The sequence below is a fragment of the Petaurus breviceps genome, unplaced genomic scaffold (genome assembly GCF_028583685.1).
Source record: "Petaurus breviceps papuanus isolate PSGF00001 unplaced genomic scaffold, PetGlider_PUasm1.0 76, whole genome shotgun sequence".
NCBI lineage: Eukaryota > Metazoa > Chordata > Mammalia > Diprotodontia > Petauridae > Petaurus > Petaurus breviceps.
In genome coordinates, this window is record NW_027186473.1 from 12,048,281 (window position 1) to 12,060,797 (window position 12,517).

At 39.9% G+C, this 12,517-nt stretch overlaps 1 protein-coding gene across 2 annotated transcripts in view; it reads left to right on the forward strand.

Annotated features, from left to right (window-relative positions):
• KIT (KIT proto-oncogene, receptor tyrosine kinase) overlaps positions 1 to 12,517 on the forward strand; it is a 97,920-nt gene that overhangs the window by 29,659 nt on the left and 55,744 nt on the right. The window lies entirely within an intron of this gene.

Here is a 12,517-nt window from a genome sequence, read left to right on the forward strand (position 1 = left end):
GTTCCTGGAAAGAAGCAGCCAAAGCTATGCGTTATAAGGCACTAGTTCAGTCTGTGGGGACCTTATGAGAACAAGAATGTAAATAAGTGGTCCTCTTGTTTTTTTTTTCTGGGTCTAGACAAAGTCACCCTTTTGTGTTAGGAGGTAGCCTTGAAGCCTTCTCCGCTGGTACCTTCAATGGATTTTTAACTTCACTTGGAAAGACCAGTGGAGTGAACATTTAAAGAGATGTCAAGAACCTGTTATCCCATCAGCATCCCAGGTGGGGAAGGACCTCTTTGTTCAATGAACCTCAAAAACCAGAGACATACTTTCTTATCCTATTTTGATTTCAATAAGAGCTTTCCAGAAATTTAAAAAAAAAACCCACAGAAATATAAATATCTACAGTTGTAGCTTCAGGGGACTATTTGGGAGAAAGACATAGAAAGAAGAAAACTTGGGTTTCTAGTTCCTGGGGTAGATCCATGCTGCTGCTTTGAGAGTCTGCTATGGTGTTCAGGTGAATTTTATTTCATGTAATTATCAATGTACCTTTTCTGAAACCAGAAAGACATTTCACAATGTCAGTGAAAGCTTTCCTTGTCCTATCTTCCTTTGAAATTAGAACATTGAAAGGGGAAGTCCTCCTTCCTTTAAACACTGGCTCTTCCTTTTTCTCCGTCTTTTTTTCTCTCTTCTCAAGTAGGCTCCCTGCTAGACAGGGGCCTCCATTACCTCTGGAGTCTATGGAAGCACATCCTACAAGTGATGTATATGAAACTAGACAAAGAAAGACTAAAAAAAAGGCAGTACTGGCAGAGCCAAGATGGTGGAGTAAAAGCACAAACTTGGCGTGGGCTCCGGCTTCAGCCATCTCCAATACCTGTGAAATATGACTCTAAACAAATTTTAAAGCTACAAAACCCACAAAGACAGAGATAAACAAATCTCCCACTGAAGGCAGCCTGGTAGGTGGACAGGAAGGGTCCATCGAAGCACACTGAGAGCTGAGGGTAGCCCCAGTGAGCCGTGATTCTGGCCCCAGGGTGGCCTGACCAGCACCCAGACCAGCCAGAGCAGACTTCAGGAGAGTGAATCACCAGCAGCTGTGGTGGTTTTTAGCCTTTTCAAACCATAAACACCAAAGAGAAAATAAAAGGCCGGTTGGGCCCCTGCCTCTGGGGTGAGAAGTGGTGGGAGGCCTCCTGGCTGATTTCAGAGCTCCTGGCCTGCAGATTGTAGAGGGAACAAGCAGCCTCTCTTGCTCTGACCTGCCTGGATCTGGTTCACTGTCTTGGGTGGTGGTCCTGGGGTGAGTGGCCAGTGAGCCAGAGCTTGTGGGGGCTATAGAGAGGGTGCCCAACTAATAGCTCCCATAGCTGCAAAACCCCCAGCAATTTGGGACAAAGTTCTCTCCATTCTGTAAGCAGAGTTCTACTCTGGCAAAGAGCTTAAAAGTCAAGTAATTGGCAAGATGAGAAAGTACAATCAGACCATACAGTCCCTTTTTGGGGACAAAAAGGATCAAAGCATGGAACTGGAGGAGGACAATGAATTCAGAACCCCTGCATCAAAAGCTTAGAAAGAAATATATGAATTGGTCACAGGACATGGAGGAGCTCAAGAAGGATTTGGAAAATCAAGTAAGGGAGGAAAAACTAGGAAGAGAAATGAGAGTGATGCAAGAAAATCATGAAAAGCTAGTCAACAGCCTCCTAAAGAAGATCAAAAAAAAATTCTGAAGAAAATAACACCTTAAAAAGTAGACTAACACAAATGGTAAAAGAGGTCCAAAAAGCCAATGAGGAAAAGAATGCCTTAAAAAGCCAAATTGCCCAGATGGAAAAGGAATTTCAAAAACTCAATGAAGAGAATAATTCCTTCAAAATAAGTTTGGAGCAATTGGAAGCTAATGACTTTATGAGAAATCAAGATACAATTAAACAGATCCAAACAAATGAGAAAATAGAAGGCAATGTGAAATATCTCATTGAAAAAAAACACTGACCTGGAAAATAGATACAGGAGAGAAAATTTAAAAATCACTGGACTACCTAAAAGCCATGATAAAAAAAAAAAAGAGCCTAGAAATCATCCTTCAAGAAATTATCAAGCAAAACTGCCCTCATATTCTAGAACCAGAGGGCAAAATAGAAATGGAAAGAATTCACCAATCACCTCTTTAAAAAGATCCCAAAAAGAAAACTCCTAGGAAAATCATAGCCAAATTCCAGTGTTCCCAGGTCACAGAGAAAATATTACAAGCAACCAGGAAGGAACAATTTTGCTATTGTGGAAACATAATCAGGATAACACAAGATCTAACAGCTTCTACATTAAGGGATCAAAGAGCTTGGAATATAATATTCCAGAGGTTAAAGGAACCAGGATTAAAACCAAGAATCATCTGCCCAGCAAAACTGAATATAATGCTCAGGGGAAAATATGGTTATTCAATGAAATAGAGGGCTTTCAGGCATTCTTGATGAAAAAACCAGAGCTGAACAGAAAATTTGCCTTTCAATTACAAGAAGCAAGAGAAAGGAAAAAGGAATTATAAGGAACTTATTAAGTTGAACTATTTATATTCCTATATGGAAAAAAATATCCTCTCAATATGAGGATAGTTGAAGGGAATATGTATTATATATATACATCCATATATATGTATGTATAAGAGGGTGTATGTGTATATAAATATATGTGTGAGTGTGTGCATATGTGTTTACATGTATACATATACAGGGCACAGGATGGGTTGACTGAAGGGATGATATCTTAAAAATAAAATTAAGAGGTGACAGGAATATATTGGGAGAAGGAGAAAGGGAGAGATAGAATAGGGTAAATTATCTCATATAAAAGGGGCAAGACAAAACTTAGAATGGAGGGGAAGAGCAGGAAGGTAAAAGGGAATGGGACAACCTTACTCTCATTGAATTTGGCTTAAGGAGGGAATAACATACACACTCAATTGGATATCTTGCCCTACAGGGAAATAGGGGGGAAGGGGATAAGAGGGGGTGATAGAAGGGAGGGCAGATTGGCAAGGAGTATAGTTAGAAGCACACACTTTTGAAAAGGGACAGCATCAAAGGAGAAAATAGAATAAGTGGGGGGCAGGATAGGATGGAAGGAAATATAGTTAGTCTTTCCCAATATAATTACTATAGAAATGTTTTGCGTAACTACTCACATACAACCTATGTTGAATTGCTTATCTTCCCAGTGGGGATGGATGAGTAGGGAAGAAGGTAAAGACTCTGGAACTCAGAGTTTCAAAAACACAAATGTTAATGCATGTTACATGCAACTGGGAAATAAGATATACAGGCACTGGGATATAGAAATCCATCTTGCTCTACTAGAAAGTTAGAGGGGAGATGGGGGAGGATATAAGAGAGAGCAGATTGGGGGAAGGGTTATTCAGTAGGCTCAGCTATTTTGGGGTGGGGGGGGTAGGGGAGAGATGGGGAGAAAAATTTGTAACTCAAAATCTTGTGGAAATGAATGTTGAAAAATAAAAATAAAAAAATAAATTGAAAAAAAAGCAGTAAAATGTTTCATCTTTCAGCTTGAAGACTGAGCTGCATCTTCCCACATAGTAAACTTTATAGAATATTAAAAGCTGATTTTTCGATCTTGTTTGCATTAATTCCTTTTTTGCTCCATTAAAGAAGTCCTTTATTGAGTGGCTAGGCATCCTTCTGGATCTTTGGGACCCAGTCCCCCAACCCTCCATGTGTCTTCATGGCCAAAAGCAAAAAAAAAAAGAATCCTTGTTGGTGGTTGATCATCCAAAATGTTGGTTCAGAGTATGGTTTTTCAAGTTAGTAAGTTCTGATTTAGAAACTAAGACATTTTCACATCTCAAAGCAAACCCTTTAATATAATGTGCATATATTTAGGTTTATTCAAAATAAAAGCAAGTTAGTAAAGAAATAGAGAATCAATCAGATCAGGATGTAAGAGGCCCCTAGGTGGCTCAGTGGATAGAACTCTGGGCCTGGAGTCAGGAAGACCTGAGTTCAAATCCAGCCTCAGACACCCTGTGTGACCCTGAGCAAGTCACTTAACCCTGTTTATCTCAGTTTCCTAATCTGTAAAATGATCTGGAGAAGGAAATGGAAAGCCACTCTAGTATCTTTGCCAAGAAAACCCCAAATGGGGTCATGAAGAGTCAGCCCTGCCTGAAAAAGGACTGAAGTGTTGTCAATATAAAGATATAAGTTAAACGGGTTTACCTGTTGTGCCCTGTACAAGTCCAAGGTGTGTGTGTGCGGGGGGGGGGGGGGGGGGGGGGGGGGGGGGGGGGGGGGGGGGGAGGTCTGTTGATAGATTTCAGGAGGTCTGTGAACTTCTATGGGAAACAAATTACATCTTCATTTTTCACAATCCTCTAAAATTGAGCATTTCCTTCAATTATTTAAAAACATTATTTTGTGAAGGGCTCCATAGACTTCACTCAACCCCTAAAAGGCTCCATGACACAAAAAAGCCTTTGAGAACTTTAGAAAAAAGTCTATTAGTAGTAAGTCTGTCTTAACTTTTGTATTTATAAGCCTAGTACCTAGCTCAGTACCTGGTACATAGTAGATACTTAATAAATGCTTCTTGGATTGAATTGGACCATTGGTTTTTTGTTTTTGTTTTTTTTTGGAGGGGGGAAGGTAGGGCAGTTTGGGTTAAGTAACTTGCCCAAGGTCACAAAGCTAGTGTGTGTGTGTGTGTGTGTGTGTGTGTGTGTGTGTGTGTGAAGTATCTGAGGCTGCATTTGAACTCTGGTCCCCCTGACTCCAGGGCCAGTTCTCTATTCACTGTGAATTGGATCATTCTTTAAATTTTTGTTTACCAAGTAATGTGCGGTGGGCGGCTGGTCCATCTTCCCTCCCCTCCCCCTTTGAAGTCTCTCTTCTACAATCATTTAGATTCTTACTGTTTTATAGTGAGAGGGCATTCTTTGCAAGTTTGCAAGAGCCAGGGTATAATAATTACATAAAGTTTAGAAGGCCTTGATGGACTTCAGCATGATCAGCATGCTAAAAATGGGCGCGGGAGGGGCTTTGAGATCAGAGTGCCCGATAGTCTTTCTTGACTGGGAAATTGATGCAAACACTCTTGCCATGATTCTATTTGGATAACCTCAGTTTTCTCATTTGTGTTTGCTTTGGGATGCAAGGGAAACAGTATTGAATAAGGAGGCTTTTTTTTCTTATATGAAAAAAAAATGAACGGTCCCATAAACAAGATTAAGAAGAAGATCAGATAGCATCAGTATAACAGACTAACATTTATTACTGGCCTCGTCTCATGGGCTTGTGTGTGTTTTAATGATGTTGTGTTTGAACCAGATAAGGACTTTAATCTGTGTAATGAAGGTTCTGTCATATGCTATTTTGCCCAGAAATTCCTATTTGCAGCAACACAGAGTTCAGAACTGCTTAGGCATAGCAGAACTATCAAATTACCACCTGGATTATAGGAATAATAAATAGTTCACATATATACTTTATAGTTTGCAAAACACTTTCCTTACAACCCTCCTGAGTTAGGTAGTCAAAGGATTATTGAGAGCTTACTTTGTGCTATGAGTTTTTAGGTGATAGGGATGCAGTTGCACAAATGAGATAAATCTTTGCTTTCTTGTTGTTTGCATTCTATAACTAAGCACCTACTGTGGGTCTGTCCTGGGTGCTGGGTTGCACATACTAAGACAAAATGGAAAGCTATTCCTGCCTGGAATGACCTTCAAAGTCTACAAAGGGGGAAAACATGGAATGTGTAAGTCAATGGAAAATACATATAAAGTAATTATAAAATGATTCATAGGGTGTGTTGGGGAGATAACAGTAAAGACTTTAGGAGGGGGAATCAGCAAGGGCCTTGTGAAAGACTCGAAATTTGAGCTTAGCCTTAAGGAGAACTGGAGATTTTAAGAGGATGAGATTTGAAGGGAGATCATTCCAGGCCTTGGCAGTAGGGGGATGGCTTTACCAGCACACGTAAGCACAGGGAATGGGATTCAAAGTTGTAGGAACAGCAAATAGGACCTTAGACCTAGAACAGCCATCTAATCTGACCTTTTATATATGGAAAAGGAAACGGAGATTTTGACAGATTAAGAAAGTGACTTGACCAAAGTCACACAGCTAGAATCAGACATGAGATTTGAACTGGGGTCTTCTTGACTTCTAAGATGATGCTGTTTTTATTATTTCATGCTTTTGTCTGGAGAGTGAGGTAATGGAGGGATCCTGGAAATTAGGTTGGATGCAGAATGTTAAGAGCCTTAATGATTTCAGCATAGATTTCTTCCTTCTACACTGGATCTCATGTTTTGAGTCAGCGTCCTATAAAGTATAACACATTTCATGGCACTGTAGGCAGGGCGTCAGTGTTAGGGTACTGCCCTAGGGACTTGAGTGCCTCCGCGTAGGAAGCTGGGTTGGAGTTGCTTTCCTGGTAGTAGGGGAGGGCAAAGTTCTAGTCTTTTCATCTTCCATATGGTAGCTTGGTTCCTTACTGGCTACTTCAGTGGGGTCTTCTTCTCAAGGGACCATTTAGGACTTTGCCCTTCCTCTCTAGAACACTGCTTTCCCAAACTCTCCCAAGCCTGACACCATCCCTCCCCCATTCAAGAACTTTGGGTACTTCTTGAGAACGGTCAGTGGGATGTTATGGCAGGCTCATAGAACAATGTGGACAAAGACAAGGAGGGAGGAAACTGCAACTTGTCTCAAGAACAGAGTAGTCCAATTTAGGTATAAAATGGTGGGAGGAGAGTAATGGAATGAAGTTGGGGTGGTAAAGTGGTTCCAGGCAAAGGAGTGTGAATTAGATTTAGGATCAAGGGATCATAAATTTAGGGCTGGAAGGTACCTTCAAGCCATAAAATCGATCCCCCACTCAGTTTATGTTTTTGTTTTTTTGCTTTTTGGAGGGGGAAGGGCAGGGCAATTGTATTTTGAGCAAAGAGAGGAAAACATAAATATAATCAGTTTGGGATCCAGAGTCCAGTAAAGTAGTTTTCCTTACTACCTTTTAGAAATATTTAGTAGTATAAAAATACTACTATTTTAGAAACATTTAGAAATATACCTATTAGAAATAAAAAAATTTAATTTGAATTTAATTTAATGATCATTAACAAACAGTCAGCATTTCAATATACAAAGAGAAAGGTCTGCATATAAACCCGAAATTATATGTAGTTGTTTAAGAACTCAAAGTTTTAACATCCAGGTTGGATGGTTTAAAAGTCTCTAAGAACCTAAGCCATTATCTTTCCCAGTTTTAAATTATGTATTATACTCTAGGAATATAATAAAATTAGTTTATATAATTAAGAAGTTGTACCTAAGGGGCGGCCAGGTAGCACAGCGAGTAAGAGCACCGGCTCCAGTGTTGGGATGACCCAGGGATCAAATCTGGGCTCAGATACTCAGCACCATACCCAGAAATAACTGGCCGTGTAACCTTGAGCAAGTTACTTAACCCCGATTGCTTAAAAAAAAAAAAAGTAGTTGTACCTAGTGCTAAAAATGTATTTCAAAGTGGAATCTAAGCTAAATTTGGCTTATTCGTGCCAGTTTTTTTGCTTGTATGGCTTTTGTGGGCCCTTTTACTGATAGATAGGCTTTTCAAGATGGTGGGCAAGTGACTTGAACTGAACTGGGGCCCATTAACTTCTAACTGGCTCTATTTTCAGGGTCATCCATTGGTTTTAAAAACTCATATGAGTTGTCACTTATCAGTGAGAAATTTTCCAACTTCATGTTTGTTTGGTTCACCTCTGAGGGGATATGAAAGTATACCCCAAACCTCACGCAGTACAAACCAACCAACTTTTTATTTTGTCTTGTGGTTTAAGGATCCTTCCACCTCGATCTCTGAACAATATAGGAACTGAAGGGGAGGTGAACTAGATGCCTTCACATCAAGCTGCTTCCCTTAATTACTCTTAACACAATCTCATCAGTTTTTCCTTCATCACTTCCCCAAATTAGTCTAGTAGTAGTCTTTGTGTAGGTTTTTTTCCCCTCTTTGTTGTACATTGTTCCTTCTCCATTTAAATTAAATGCTTCTGGGATACTTGATTTTTTTTGTTTTTGTTTTTGCTTTTTGGAGGGTCGAAGGGAGGACAATTGGGGTTAAGTGACTTGCCCAAGGTCACACGGCTAGTAAATGGTAAGTGTCTGAGGTTGGATTTGAACTCAGGTCCTCCTGACTCCAGGGCTGGTGCTGTCTTCACTACACCACCTAGCTACCCACTTGATTTTATTTGGATAAAAAATTTTTTAAGTGGAAAGAAAGTTGGAATCAAAAAATACTATGAAAAAAAACCCCAATACTGTATATTTTAGCAAAACTGAACTCATTCCAACCTAGTCTGATTTCCACATGTCAATTATTCAATGATGGCCATATATTTTAAAAAGTCACCTTCAGCTATATGCTTAACCTGAGGAAAGCCAGATGCCTTACACACATCTAACTTTTTTACATTAAACCAGAATTGCCTGGGTACCTTCTATGGGCCCCAGCACCTTGCTAGACACTGCAAAGGAACCCAAAGAAATGCTAAAATCTGTGCCTTTGAGGGACATCTCTTATAGTCAATCATCAGGCTTCCTGTTTGAAAAATATAAGATCTACCCTCTACCCTGAAGAACTGAAGGGAGAGGTCAGAGAAAGGATTTATCGATACAAAATACAAATATAGATTATTCATTATGTTTATTTGAAGACAGTATACCCACAAAAATTAATCAAATTCCTAATTTAGCCTTTCTCATACCTGTAAAGTATAATTTGCAAAAAGAGTTAAGCAAAACAAGGCAACCCAGAAAAAAATTAAACAACAAAAATCCCCCGAGGGATTAGAACTGATGGCCTAGACAGTAACACTTAAAAAGTTTGTTAACAGTAAGAAAAGTGTTTGCTCTGACTTTAATAAATTGGCACCAGTGTACTTGACTCCTCTGGTCCTGTTACCCTTTAAAGTTGTCTTCATTTATATAGTTATTGTTAGCATGGTTCTTGTGGCTTTCCTTTTTTCACTGTTAATCAAAAAAAAAGTTGAAGACAAGAAGCTGGCTATGCAGATGTGTGTGAGGTCCTTCCCTCCCTCCCATATGCAGGCAACCTCTTCACAAAAGCCTGTTTACTGGGCCTAATAGAGTTCATGGACATGTATTTTATTAAATCAGATCTGAACGGAGGCATAGAGAGAGAACTTGGGTATGACGAAGGACACGTAGGATACTTGGGGTGTAAGGACTTCTCACCATCCTGAAGGCTTCCATCACTCAAGCAGCGGAATATGTGACAGAGGAATAGGAATGAGTGTTGAGAATTGACTAAAGATTTATTTTCACAAACAAAACTGGTAGTTTTAATTGCTAATGTAGGAACAGAGGCTGGCTGCCTTAAATGCCACCTTTTAATTCTGTAGTGGTCTCTAAAAAAATTTCATCATGTAGTCACTCTATATTTTCATTTTCTTTCTAGCCCAGTGGTTCTGAATTCCTATGATTATTCATGGAATATTTATATTATTCTGGTGATAGGTCACCAATAATAATAAGAACAGCTAGCATTTAGAGTCCTTTCCTTCCTGCCCTTTCTCATTATTTATTCATTAAACACGGAATTTTCAAGTACCTGCTATTTGGGATGGATCACTGTCCACACACTGGGGTCCTCAGAGCAGTGTGACCCCTAGTTTTTGCCTTTGGGTATTTGACAGCCCATAAGATGAGGCACAGGTGCAAGAGCCAAGTAGCAAAAATTAGTCGAGGGAAAGTGTTGATTAAAGTGCTAAATGAATCCTATGGATAGTGAGTGTTGAAGAGTCTGGAGCATAAAGGGGTAGAGGATGGATGGGGGAGGGGAGAAGCCTGTTTTAACCTGAAGCAGCGGAGGGAAAGGTTTGCAGATGGAATGATCCACATTCTGAGCTTTGAAGATATGATGGGTGTAGTTGAAGAGCATTGCTGGTTGGGGAAATAAAGGCATGTTGGTGTGGGAATGAGCAAGGCACGAGCTGGGCATAGTCAGTGGACCACTTGTCAGGAACTAAGGGTGGCTGTTGAAATACTGTAAGATTATACCATGCTACATGTCATAAAACCATGCATTTGGAGCTGGGAGGGCCCTTGGAAATCATTCAATCCAGCTCATTTCATAGCTAGGGAAACTGAGGCTCAGGCAGAGGAAGTCATTTGTATAAGGTCACAGAGAAGTGGAAACAGAGATGGGATTCAAGGCCAGACCCTTTTCACTCCAAATTCAAAATTCTTTCCATATAGATCCATATCTCTCCAATCAATTTGGAAAAAAGTAAATTGCTACCAGATGGCCAAGGCCCTTGAGTGTTCAAGCCAGTAGGAATTTTATTCTGTACTGGACAGGCCAAAGAAAAATTTTCATCAGAGAAGTGACGTAATGGAACAAGAAGATTAATTTTGTGGCAACATTCAGGATAGATTTTGGGGGGTAAGAATTTTGTATAGAACGGTTCAGGAAAACCTTCCAGAAAGTAGCCTAGGTGTGAGGTGGACTATGAATTTGGATGGTGGTCATAGCCTTGGAAAGGAAGATACAGCAATAGACTTTTAAGGGAATATTAACTGGATTTGGGGGGAAGAGGTGACTAGGAAAATAATTGATGGCAGCCCCCATTAATGAAGGAATGATACTGAATTTTCTCTCAATGTGTTGACTTTTTGATTTGGAGCTTCTCAGCAACAGACACATTTACCTGACTGAATCTTAATGCATTTATGTACTTTTAAGTGTCTCTCAGCAAAGAGGTAATTGAATTGCCTGGAATATGTACCAGCTCAAGCTATTTAGAAGGGTCCCTGTATTGAATTTAGTCCTGTCCATATCAATGGCCATGTTCCCTCACAGAAGGTACTGATCCTTTTTTTTCTAAAGGGGGAAGAATAAATTGAATTATTGTTATTTATTTACTATCTCTGCCTTTATTTTCCTCAGTGCCGCATGGTCTTCTAAATATAATCTCCAGGGCTCTGTTTAGCTACTTTGGCTCTCAAATTTAGATGGTGTCTAATGAACATCAGTGTTTTGTTTAGCACATGACATACTTCTGAGTAACATTTTTTTTCCTTTTTAGTGTTTTGTTGATTCTTTTTTCTTTTTACTTTTTTGTTGCTTCCCAGTGACCCTTCTCCATCCCCTAGTAGAACTCTTTTCCTTATAGCAAGTAGCCAGGGAAAACCAATCAGCACACTGACTGTTTTATAGAGTACGCTCTGGTCTTCTCCTGTGGTCCTTGCTTCTCTGTCAAGAGACGGGGAGGTGTATTTCGTGTCTTTTCTAAAGTCATTTGCTGTTGTTTTACTTCATATTGGTTTTGCTTATTTCATTTCATGTTTGAATATCATTGCTGGGAATATCTTTATTTGCATTTTGCTTCAAATTCTAACATTATGATTGGATGTTACCGTTGGAAAATTACGTAGGATGATGCATGCTGGGATATGGCGCCATGTTCAGGTCTGATTGGTTACTTCACTTACCCATCTGGCATGGTGCTCCCCTCTACTGGTTCATTCTTTACTACCTACAAACATAGATATATCTCCTCCTTTTGTAAAACAAGGATTGTAATGCTGTGCCCACCACACTATTGAAGAGATTTTTTTTGCCATCTCTGGTTAATGATTAATTCTTCAATGGCCCTTCTTATCATTATCATCATCATCATCATTAACATTAATGATAACCTCTAGGTGCCTACCATTTGGAGTGTCTTTTCCCCCTTTCCTTCCCTTCCTCCTTAACACCTCAGGTCACCAAGTTTCCCAGAGGAGCACCCTTCCCCCTTCATTCTCTTTCTTCTCCACCTCCCCATTATCTCCGCTTGGATGAGATGAAGATCACCAACTACAATCCTTATTTTTTATTTTTTTGCTTTTTGGAGGGCAATTGGGGTTAAGTGACTTACCCAAGGTCACACGGCTAGTTTTTATGTTAAGTGTCTGAGGTCAGATTTGAACTCAGGTCCTCCTGATTCCAGGGCCGGTGCTCTATTCACTGTGCCACCTAGCCGCCCCAACTACAATCCTTCTAGTGAAATGGGGGCCATCAGGTCATATCATCTGCACTGCCATTGTATTAAGGGCCTTCTGAGACTTTCCCCCTCCAACCTCCCCATGCTGCCCCCCATACACAGCTATCATGTTTGCTGATGTACTGTTAACCACACCCAATCCTGAAATTAACCCTGCTTCTGCCAGTCCTTTCCATCCACTCTGTAGCTGCCCTCTCCTTGTTTTCTTCCCCAAGGGCAAGGACTATGTCAGTTTTTCTGTTTCCCTACCTCTTAGCACAATGCTTGGCACATGTTTGGCATATAATAAATACTTTAAAAAATTCATTTGTAATTTGTTTCATGGGTACATAATTTTGTCTGTCTATCTGCCTATCCATCTATCTGTCTGTCTATCCATCCATCTACCTATCTATCTATCTATCTATCTATCTATCTATCTATCTATCTATCTAT